Here is an 11,196-nt window from a genome sequence, read left to right on the forward strand (position 1 = left end):
TTTAGCGTCATCCTTGCCCATACCAGGCCAAAACCAATCTCTATCTAATGTGTTAATCAAATCATCCTTCCCCACATGAGAGGGTCCATGATACAGCTCCAATAGAGAGCGCTGTATGATCTTAGGAGCCAATACCTTGTCCTGTAGAGGGGATCTGCCAGACCAGGTCCTCCCGCAGGGCTCCTATCTGCTGCTATTTAGTTATTTCAGCTGTCTATCTTTGAGCATGTAGTTGCTGGATATCCACTACGTCCGGGCTTACTGTAGCGATAGGGGTGTGGGGCTTTGGCACAGGTTGCCAGGCCGCTGCCCTAGCCAATTACGTGTGGGTCTGCCCCGCTGTAGTGAGCTTTCATTTTTATAACAGCTAATCGAGCGGGAGTTTCGTTGTGGCTACCAGGCGTTGCACATACTCACAGTTCTTTATTACTCCCTCTCCTGTTGTCATGTACCCACGTCTCTCCCAACTACCTGAATAATCGTACACCACCCAAAAAACGTATCGGCTATCTGCGTATATGGTCAAGCTTGAGTTAGCACTAAACACGCAGACCTGAGTCAATGCATGTAACTCTGCCACCTAGGCTGACAGGTGGCCGGGGAGGGGCCCCGAGGCCACTACTTCATCTGACGTCACTACTGCCCATCCCGTATGAGGTTCCCCGTGCTCAATACTCCTAAACAATACTCTACATACAGTGCCATTCCCTCTTCTAGCTGTTCAGTATTTATATCATTAACTAATTCTATTTCTCCCTCCAGGTCACACTGATGCAGTTCATCTTCTATTAAAATCACCTCTTCTAGTCCTGGTTAGAATTGCAAAAGTTAGTACATAAAAATGTAAAACAGAAAGACTGAACTCCTTATCTCTTCCTTTTGGCAAAACGCCTAGAACACTTCAATTTAAATTTTAAAAGGGTTAAAAGAAAAAAAAAAAACAATAAATTGTACTCTCCACTTTTCTTTTCTCTACCTTTTTTAAAAAACAAAAAAAATGGTAATAGATAAGCTGCAGGCTGTATTTCAAGATGAAGGTGCATATTAACACACTTTCTCAATAAATAGTCATAAGCATTTTGTACCTTCGCAACTGCTCTCTTAAATCCCTATTATTTTCTTTGCATAGTTTCGCTTGACTTGTTAAGTCAAGACAATAATTCTGTTACATTCTTTCTACAAAAACAAAACAGAACATTTTTACTTACATTACTGTTCACATTTCTTATTACTAATTTGTGTTCTAAAGTTGTTGTTTTTTATTTTCCCTTTCATGTAATAAAATAAAAACACATCAGGCTTTATTTCTTACCATTGCACAATTACCAGTAAACTGCAATAACATTTCTTTTAATTGTTATAGACAGAATTTCATTTATTCAAATTATACTCTAAAGTTAAATAGTATAATGCATACTTTCTTTTCCTAAATCATTTTAGCCAAATTAGCAACATTTCTTTGATTTTTCATTCAATCTATAATCAAAGAATTAATTTATGAAAGTATTTTAATAAAACATTTCCAGGTAGTATTCTTAATATGTTCCATTTGCACAGTCACCTTATCAAACAGAAGTCTCTCTCATTTCCCTCTGCCTGCCTGCATGTAACGCTTCAATAAAGTACTGGCAGAATAAACATGCTCTGTAGATCTCTTGTTTCAGCATGCAGTTCTGGGCACTAGTATTTTCTTCATAGGCTGATATGGGATCCCCTTAATACACTATGTAGTGCTCCTATTTCTTATGTGCTTTCATCGGAATAGCCCACCTGCTTAATGTAGGAGGTACTATTCTCCTGCCTGTTTTAAACAGTCTGTACAGTTCTCCCTGCTCCATCTGGTATCTGTCTACATCTGGAGGAAATTCAAATAGCAATTGACTCCTCCTTGTGCTAATTCATCAGTGCAATTATTACCTACAATTGTAACCTCCTTCATTTTAATTTTAACTTTCTCCAATTTTGCCAATATGTAGTCTGAGACTGCCCAAGTCTCTTTCTCTTTTTTTGTTGACATCTCAAAACACCTATAATAATAATATTACAGACAATCGCAAACCAATAATATTTTCTGATGACAACAAATGGCACTTAACAAATCACCTTACATATGACACTGTGACGGGGAACTGCCCCGTCTATATGAATGTGTTTGGAACTGGCAGGGAGGGGGTTAAATTCCTCCCTGCCAGGAAAACATGTGAGACTTTGGCTGGAGCTCTAATTGATTAGTAATTATTTATTAATTGGGCTCCAGCCACAGGGGATAAAAGCCAGGGGAGAGGCCCTGGCTGGGGGATGTTTTTTTTTTTCTGTTTTGGAGTTTGCTTTGTGTTGGAGAGTTTTTGTGTTTAGAAGAAAGGAGTGTCTTGTTTTAGAAGACTTGGATCCTGACCGTTTATTTTGTAAGTTCACTTTGATTATTTGTGTTTGAATCTCTTTCTGTTGGCCCTTATGCCTGTTTATTTGATTATTTTATTTAATAAAGAACTATATTTTTTGCCTTTACATTGTCTCTGAGCCTTAGTCCTCTGTCATCCTGTCACACTTGGTGTCAGAAACGGGATAGCGCCACCTAGAGGCTCAGAGCAGTATTTTTTATTTTTTTTTTTGGAATTTTTGTGGAATTTTTTTTTTTTTTTTGAGTTTTTGGATTTTGGAGGTTCTTTTTGTTCTTTGCTCATCAGAGAGCAGAATGGGCAAAAAGCAGAGGCAGCGGAGGAAGCAGCAGCAGCAGAAGCAGCAGCAGCTGCAGCAGCCGCCACCACCAACCCAAGCGCTGTGAGAGGACCCAGCAAGCTTGTTCCCGTGGTGCACCTGGTGCGGGAAGGAAGACCACTGGTGGAGGTCCTGTCCGGATGGGCCATTAGCTGACTGGTGTGGGCGCTGTGAGCTGGATGGCCACAGCTGGGCAGGATGCTCCCACAACCCAGACCAGGAGGAGCAGCTACCAACCCCCTCCTCGGCAGCCACCCCACCAACACCGCCTTCACCACCATCACAGGAGATCTGGAATTGGTTGGTGCACCCCGGAGCGGACCTCTTCCACAACCTTCCCATCGCCATCAACAAGCTGTGGCATTGAGCTGGGGAGAGGTGGGAGGAGTGGAAGAGAGAGCATCACCCAGGGTCCTTCCAGGAAATATTCATCATGGTCCTGGCATACCTGGTGATAGACATGGGGGAGATCCCCCACCTTGAAGAAATTGGGTGGAGCCACTGCCATCACCCAGAGAGGGGGAGCCGCCGCTCCCATAGCCCAGAGAGGAGGAGCCGCTGCTCCCAGAGTCCAGAAAGGAGGAGCATAAATGTTCACAGCCCGAGGGTGAGGAGCCCGAATGTCCACAGCCCGAGAGGGAAGAGCCCGAGCAGGAGAAGTCGGTTCGTCCACGGCCCGAGCGGGAGGAGTTGGTGCATCCACGGCCTGAGCGGGAGGAGCCGGTCCGTTCATGGCCCAAGAAGGGGAAGCCCACAGGCCCCGGGCTGAAGGGCCCCACAGGGAAAGAATACAGGCTGTTTCCACTACCACCACCAGCAGAGGAGGATTACCTGCTGGTTCCACCTCCATCGTCGTGGTAGGACTGCCCGTCGCTCTCACAGCCACCAGCAGGGGAAGATCGCCTGCTGGTGCCACCTCCCTCAGAAGGGGAAGAACGCCTGCTGGTGCTTCCACCGCCAGGAGAGGGAGAACAGCTGGAACTGTCTCTCACTCTACCTTCAGCAGAAGGGGAACAGCCGGAGCTGCCTCTCCCTCCATCACCAGCAGAGGGGAACAGCCGGAGCTGCCTCTCCCTCCACCACCAGCAGAGGGGAAACAGCCGGAGCTGTCTCTCCCTCCACCACCAGCAGAGGGGGAACAGCCGGAGCTGTCTCTCCCTCCACCTTCAGCAGAGGGGGAACAGCCGGAGCTGTCTCTCCCTCCACCGCCAGCAGAGGGGGAACAGCCGGAGCTGTCTCTCCCTCCACCGCCAGCAGAGGGGGAACAGCCGGAGCTGTCTCTCCCTCCACCGCCAGCAGAGGGGAAACAGTCGGAGCTGTCTCTCCCTCGACTGCCAGCAGAAGATGCTGGAAGTCCCTCCCAGCCTCTATACCTGCTGCTGAGGGGAGTGCAGAGACAAGCTGCCCGGCAGCTAAGATGCACAGCACCGCCCAAGGATGCCTGCACAGCACCGCCCAAAGATGCTCCGACCACTTCAGTCAGGGATGCTTGTTCTCCATCGCCTGGGGATGCTTGTTCACCATCGCCTGGGGAGGCCAACTGCCCCGCATCGCCTGGGGTGGCCAACTGCCCCGCATCGCCTGGGGTTGCCTGCCTGCCCGCATCGCCTGGGGTTGTCTGCCTGCCCACATGACCTAGAGAAACTCTCAGTGTGCTTTCTCCTAGGGATGCTGGTCTGTCGTCGCCTGGGATCGCTGCTGGTCCGCCTTCGCCTGGGGTCGCTGTTGGCCCACCGTCGCCCAGGGGGGAGATGCTGCCATCCCGAGAGCTAGAGAGGATGTAGCTACCATCCAGCGAGCCAGAGGGTCCAGCATCGTCAGCGCCGCCAGAGGGTCCAACGCCGCCAGACAGTCCAGAGGGTCCAACGCCGCCAGACGGTCCAGAGGGTCCAGCGTTGCCAGAGGGGCCAGGGGGTCCCGCGTCGTCAGGGGGTCCAGAGGGTCCAGCACCGCCCCCAGAGGGAGCCGGGACGCCGTTCTCCCCTCTGCCACCAGAGGGTGCCGGGCCGCCATTCCCGCCTCTGCCAACGGAGTGTTCCCGGTCACGAGGGTTCAGTCCCGCCGGGAGGACGCCTGATAGGGAACAAGATATTTCACCTTGGCCGTCCCCATGGACCACGGACGTCTCTCTATCCCAGGACCTGACAAATAACTTTGGGACTTGAGGGGGGAGGTGGCCGTTGGGGCCATGTGTGCTTGGCACAAGGGGGGATATGTGATGGGGAACTGCCCCGTCTATAGGAATGTGTTTGGAACTGGCAGGGAGGGGGTTAAATTCCTCCCTGCCAGGAAAACATGTGAGAATGTAACTGGAGCTCTAATTGAATGATTAGTAATTATTGATTAATTAGGCAACAGCCACAGAGGATAAAAGCCAGGTGAGAGGTCCTGGCTGTTTTTTTTTTTTTTTTTTTTTTTTCTGGTTGGGAGTTTGCTTTCTGTTGTACAGTTTTTGTGTTTAGAAGAAAGGTGTGTCTTGTTTTAGAAGACTTGAATCCTGACTGTTTATTTTGTAATTTCACTTTTATTATTTGTGTTTGAATCTCTTTCTGTTGGCCCTTTTGCCTGTTTATTTGATTATTTTATTTAATAATGAACTTTATTTTTTTGCTGTTATACTGTCTCTGAGCCTCAGAGCCTCATCCTGTCACAGACACAAACACAAGACAATTAGAGATTCCTATTTCAAATCTCCTACAACATTCATGGTCTCTTTCACAATTAATTTTATACCTCATTACAATTACAAATTCAGTCCCGCTTCCCGTTATTGGGTAAGTTCTGCTGCATAGACGTGCAGTCCAAGATACCATCCGTTGATTGCAACCATTCTGCTGCAAAGGGCTACTCTTCACCGGCAACAGGTCTGAGCAGTTCTAAAAAGTTCTTTCTTTGTTCTTGGAGTTGTCTCACCCTGTTTCTTAGTACAACTTGTCACGAAGTTTCATCCTGTTCTGCTCTATGCAGACAGTTAGTGCCAAACTAGGTCTGTGCAGTCAGTTAAGCATACAATATCTAACCCCTTTCCTACTGTAGCGGTTAACATGAAAAAACTTTATAAGTACTTATGCATTCTCAATTGTACATTAACATTTGGCTGAAATAAAATCCTCTTCAACTTACAAAGGAATTACATTGAATTACATTTGTTTTATTGTAATTACATTGAATTACATTTGTTTTATTGTAATTACCATGCTTCACAATGTAGTTACATTTACCATTTCCTGTTATTACCAAGTGTGATGAGTCAAAGGGATTTCGGTCTGTGATTCAGCCTCCCGACAGTAGATGGCATCAAACCAACTCGGGACTTCCCTTACCAAGATCTCGTGACCATGGCAAAAGTCATCTTTTGAGGGGCGGCACCTTGGTGAGGGGCGGAAGTACGAGTATGTAAATTCCAGCCACTGGAGTCAAGTGAAGGATAAGGACACTTGTCAGTTGGGGATTGGTGTTCCACTGACTACAGAGGCGGGACATTACATACTAAAGGGAACGTACTACTGTGTTCGGGGTTGGTCCGAAAGTAAAATAGGAGGAGTAACGGGTGGAGGGAGAGACTGGTTTGGTGCAGCGGGATTTTTAAAACCAAAAAAACACTAACATTTCTTTTGTCTTTTTTGTTTATGTATGGGTCGCCACGAAGACAATTAAAGACGAGTCATCACGGTTTGTTTTGGATTTCACCCCTGCACTCCTTCCCTCACACCATTTTGTTTTCTTTTGTTATTTATTATTTTGTTGTGTATAGAGAATAAAAATAAATTATTTTATTTCTGTACACATAAATTACTGTCTGGACATTCCATTTAATACATTCTCGCCTCACACCAAGTAACAAGGAATCTCTTCAGAATGGTAATATTACTTTAATTGTAATTGCCATAATCCATGATGTAATTACATGCATTACTTTCTTTTATTACAAGGTAACAAGGAGTCACTTCAAAATACAATACACTTCCAAAGGAATTACATTGAATTACATTGTTTTATTATAATTACCATGATTCACAATGTAGTTACATTTACCATTTCCTGTTATTACAAGGTAACAATGGGTCACTTCACAATCACTAATACTGTAATTAAGGTCAGGCTATGTTTTAACTTAGTTACATAGGTAATTAAATAGAACTACATGGTGTTAATATAAGTAATTCCATAATGTAGTTAGTGGGCCGGTTATATGATTTAGGAGTATTTATATGTATTAAATATTGTAAGTACATTGTAATTACAGTGTTACTACAGTGTAATTAATGTACCTGTATTTTGAAGTACATTTATATTTAATTAACAGCTGTACTGATTATATTAACTATAAACATTTGTAAACAAACCAACTACATTGCAATCTTATTAAGGGAAAATGAATTAGACGGTACTTCTTGTGGTACTTCTTGTTGTGATTGTGCAGAGTGGGTGGTTCGACAATAGCTGTCCTCTCACTTGTAAAAAAAATAATTTGCACATGAGTAGAAGGTGTCACGAATCAATATGCTCAGTCTCTGTAATAATACAAAGGGTCCGCTTTTAATTGAATGCTGTCGGGCCACAGCCAAGAATTAGTCATATGTATATCCTGACCACTAGACCACCAGGGACGTTGCTGGGGAAGTCTGCATGGCTGGTGGCTAGGCGCTGTACAATGACAGACTGTGAATCATAATAAACTGCAGCATAATTAAATGAACTGCTCTTGTCCATTTTTAATTGTTCAATCATTAGTAGTTCTACTTTTTACACTATGCCCGACCATGCCGCGCTCAGTTTGTTCATAGGGATCGTATTTTCTTACTGTCCTTGAGAGGCTCTGTGATGCATTAGATAGCACATTGGACTTCTATTCAAGCAGTGAGGGAGTGATTTGAAGGCAGGAACAGACTCCCACTAGTCAGAGCTTTTTTAATCTAGCAGTGGGTGACTAAAACATTGGTCATTTAAAATCAAATCCTGCTTTTCAAGTTTGTTTTTGCAAGACAAGCTAAAGAATAATAAAAAAAGGTTCCACCAATCACTGGATTCAAAGTCCAGAGGGCTAATCTTTACACCATGGAACCACTGATATTTTTGTCAGGTTGCAGGGGCCCTCTGCATATTTGTTTTTCTATGAAACATTTTCAAATACTTCATAATCACTGAAGCTATCTTATGCAGTAAGAGCTGAAACCACATCCGTTCATCTTCCGGTACAGGTTTCTTGCTAACCATTGTTTAAACCTCTAGCGCGCTGGCAACATCGTGCTCCTTAGGACAGATTAGACAGCTTCTACACCTGTGCTGTGAACAAATAGTGAGTGTTTCCTCTTTTGGTTTGATCATAGGTTATAGTGAAGGAGATGGCTGAGCGGTTAAGTTGATGCACAGCAAATACATTGTGCTTTGCATGTGTTGGCTTGAATCCCATCCTTGTTGCATTTTCTTTAATTTTTTTTTTACTGTTTCTTGTTCTCTTTTCTTTTTACAAAACATGTTTATGCTGTGACTCTAGGACAGTATGTGTTTGTGTTGGGGAATACAGTAACACAATGTGACACAAACACAGGCTAAACTTTGAGTTGCTGAAAATTTTTTTAATCAAAGGCATTGATGGGATTTTAACTCAGAATCTCCTGTTTACTATGTAGGCATTTCAACCACCTAAACCATGGCACCCTGCAATTTATATCGAAATGTGTTTCAGAGACCTGTGAAATGAAATGTTTCGGACATTATTGGCTACTACTATGGAAAACTCAAATTAAGTGCGGGACATTTCTGAAATTAAACAGAAAAACCTGAAAATACGCATTGTTATTAAAACATTTCCAACATCATATGAGAATCTTCATTGTATTTAAAATGACCAATTATACCCTTGTGTTCTAGAAATATGACATTTGGTAGTTAACATGGTCAAAACATATGACTAAATTCAGGTCACATCAAGATTTGAACTAGCTGGATTCAGAGTCCAAAGTGCTAACGATAGGTTACGGATGCAACCCCGGTTCCCTGAAAGAGAAAATAACCATTAATGTATGGGACATTGCCGTCAGAAAGTAGGGATTGGCTGAGCTTTATAGCAAAGCTGCCGACAGGCCTCTGCACGAGCTGCCATGTAAGCCCGCCCCCCTGGGAGCTTACTATACGCAGCGCTCAGAGACTCTCTTCCTCTTTTGCTCTTCGGGCCGAGAAGGCTTCCGGTGCGACCTCGCGGGTTAATGGTTAATTTCTCTTTCAGAGAACCGGGGTTGCATCCGCAACCTATCGTTCCCTTTCAATTCAAAAATAACTATTAACGTATGGGAACAGTGTACCCAAGCTGTGGCGAGGGAGGATTCTCGGCAGTAGGACAGACTTAGGTCATAATGCAATTGCGTAGGCAATACATCTAGGTATATGTGGAGCTGCGCCTCAGCGTCTATGCTCGCAATGACACCTGTCCTAACGTGTGGTATCCAACACTACATTGGCATCCTGAGGTGCCATAGAGTGTAGTACAGATGCTCCAAATAATGGAGCAGAGGAATCCAGCACGTTTAATCTGTAAAACCTCATAAAGGTATGCGGTGTAGCCAAACTGGCTGCCGCGCAAATATCAGACACTGGCACCTCTCTAAAGAGGGCCGAGGACGTTGCCATTCCCCTAGTGGAATGCACCTTCAACTGCCCTGGCGGTGGAAGGCCTGCAGACTCATAGGCTAATTTAATAGCATCTACTATCCAGTGGGAAAGGCGTTGTTTTGACAGCGGCTGACCCAACGTCTTAGAACCATGGCATATGAACAGTTGTTCTGTTTGCCTCACGGTCTTTGTACGGTCAATATAACACCTCAATGCCCGTACAGGGCAGAGCATGTGTAACCGTTGTTCCTCTGGAGAGGAAAAGGGAGGAGGATGGAACGCCATTAACTCGACCGGCTGGTTCATATGGAACGGGGATATAACCTTTGGCAGAAAGGCTGGATTTGTACACATGGAGACCTTAGAACCATCTCCTGCGAAGCAGATACATGAAGGGAGCACTGACAGTGCTTGTAATTCACTGACGCATTTTGCTGACACTACCGACAGCAATAACGCGTTTTTCATAGACATGAGCTTCATATCGACTGAGTGGAGAAGCTCAAACGGTGCCTTTGTAAGGGCTTCTAGCACCACGTCAAGGCTCCATGACGGTAAGTTGGTCACTCTTGGAGGTCGCAAGTGTCTTGTGCTTTAAGGAACTGAGATGCCAAAAAGTGGCAACCCGGTGATAATCTGTCAATGCGTACATGGCAGGCTGATATGGCGGCTAAATACACTTTAAGTGTAGAGGGAGATTTCCCTTCATCTAACAGTTTCTGCAGAAACTGTAATATTACTGCTATAGGACAAGATATTGGGTCATGGCCCCCCGCCAGACACCAATCTGGAACAACTGCCATTTGTACATGTATTGCGACCTGGTAGAGGGCGCTCTGGCTCTCTGAATGGTTGAGATCACCGCTGTCGAAAGCCCTAAGGCTGACAGGCGCTCCCGCCCAGAGGCCAAGCCCATAGCTGCATGAGCTTGGGGTTCGGGTGCCAAAACCGACCTTTGGCCTGGGACAATAGGTCTGCTCGCAGGGGAAGCTCCTGCGGTTGACCATGCAGTAACTGCACCATTCTCGGGAACCATCGTCTCCGAGGCTACCGAGGAGCGATCAGAAACACTGTCGCTCGCTCTACCATGACCTTCTCTAAGAGGGCGGGGAGCATCGGAGTCGGTGGAAATGCATATAGGAGGACTGGCGGCCAATCGTGAGCCAGTACGTCGACTCCTAGGTGGCTGTCGGGATCCCTCACTGAGAACCATAGGGGGCAGTGCGTGGTCTCTCGCGAAGCGAAGAGATCTCCCTGAGCTCTGCTGAACCATTCCCAGATGCGCTCTAGCAACTGAGGGTGGAGACGCCATTCTCCTGCAAGAGGGACTCCTCTGGATAGGAGGTCCACTGCGTAATTGACTCTACCCGGTAGGTGAACCGCGCGCAGAGAGGTCAAGCGTGGCTGTGCCCATAGCAACAGCTGTTATACCATTCGGTGAAGGCGTGGGGACCGTAGGCCTCCCTGGTTGTTGATATACACCAAAAGCGTGGTGCTGTCCGACCGCACCAACACGTGCTTGCCCAGAAGCACTGGCAAGAAGTGCTGGAGGACGAGGTCCACTGCTCTGAGTTCTAGACCGTTGATGTGGGCTGACCTCCAGGGTCCTGACCACACTCCACGGGTCACAGAGCGGTTCCAGACTGCTCTCCAACCTTGGTTGGAAGTGTCGGTTGCAACCACTTCCCTCTGGAAGATGGGACCCAGGCGAACGCCCTGGCGGATGTTTGCCGGAACTTTCCACCAGCGCAGTGCTTCCTAGCAGGTCCAGGATACTGTTAGCCTGAGATGTTTGTCTGTCCGCGGATGTAATGCAAAGGCATTTAACCTGGCCTGTAGAGGTCTCTGGTGTAATAAGCCCAAGGG

This window comes from Polyodon spathula, unplaced genomic scaffold (assembly GCF_017654505.1).
Source record: "Polyodon spathula isolate WHYD16114869_AA unplaced genomic scaffold, ASM1765450v1 scaffolds_2048, whole genome shotgun sequence".
NCBI lineage: Eukaryota > Metazoa > Chordata > Actinopteri > Acipenseriformes > Polyodontidae > Polyodon > Polyodon spathula.